The sequence below is a fragment of the Plasmopara halstedii genome (assembly GCF_900000015.1).
Source record: "Plasmopara halstedii genome assembly, contig: Scaffold_262, whole genome shotgun sequence".
In the NCBI taxonomy this organism is placed as follows: domain Eukaryota; phylum Oomycota; class Peronosporomycetes; order Peronosporales; family Peronosporaceae; genus Plasmopara; species Plasmopara halstedii.
In genome coordinates, this window is record NW_020187183.1 from 713,755 (window position 1) to 714,991 (window position 1,237).

The window sequence follows — 1,237 nt, forward strand, 5'->3', positions numbered from 1 at the left end:
TGACCCTGGTGACGACGTCGTCCAACAATACGTTCCACGTGATAGTGAACGTCACCGTTCTCATCGAGAGAGTCGGTGGCGGGCGGTGACGACCGGGTCGACGGCCGTCCGGTGACTCGTGATGCTCTTCGAGCCCTTGAGGACAAGGTCCTTCGTAATCGGTGCTCCGCTGAGCGTCATGCCGTAGTAGCATATCGCTGTGCGGACGCTCGTGACGATTTAAAGCACGTCGTGCGCCGCCTGCCTCGCCTTAATGACTACCGCTCTCTGTCGGAGCGACTCCCGTGAATTCATCGTTGAAGGCAACGGTGGAGCGCTTGGGTCCATTGGAAATTGAGGTTGTTGCACTCCGTGCTCAAACCAGTTGTTGATTCAACTTTTGGGTGGCCGCGGGCCCGTGGAATCCGCTCCGGCTTCAACGCTTCCGCGTTCACTTGCGCCGGGTCCCGGTACGGCTTGAGCAAGCCCACTTAAAACATCGGTTGGGTGCGCATCCGTTTTGAAAGGTTCAGCGTGTATGCCAGGCCACAACCTTAAACGGTTCGATAAATGTGGACGAAGCTTCGTCCGAAAGATAGCAGAGGCTGCATGTGTAGGCAGCTTTTTTCGAATTCAATAACACCAGGTCCCCGACCTTAAAGCTTTCCACTTTGCCTCTTTCTTTTTAGTTTGCATATTGTTTCTGCAGGTCTTGGCTTTCAGCCATCGCATCGCGAACGTGTCGTAGGACACTTAGTTTGTTAGACAAGAAGTCATCGACTTCCTTACGGATGGTGAGGGGACTGACATCAGCTAGCCGTTCGGCTATTCCTCGCCCACAAGCCCAAGCCCTGAGCCATGGGATGGCGGCGTCAGCGGGACACGAGGGTGAATCAGCCTACTCACGTAGAACGGCGTGTAGCCGGGAGACGAATGCACCTCATTGTTTAGTGCGAACTTTACGAGTGGCAACATGGCGCTCCAGGGCCTCGGCGACTCAGCGCAGACGCTGCAAAGAATGTCTTCGATGACGTGATTCACCCTTTCGGTTTGACCATCGGTTTGAGGATGACCCGCTGTCGACATATCTAATTTGGTGCCAAGCACCTTGAGGATAGTCGACCAAACTTTTTCCATGAAACGGGGGTCTCTATCAGAAACAATCGACTCTGGGAGTCCGTGTCGTCAAAAAAGATGACTTACAAACAGCGTTGCTGTACCGACTCCGTCGATGGTGTCTGGCACCGCCGCCAAATGA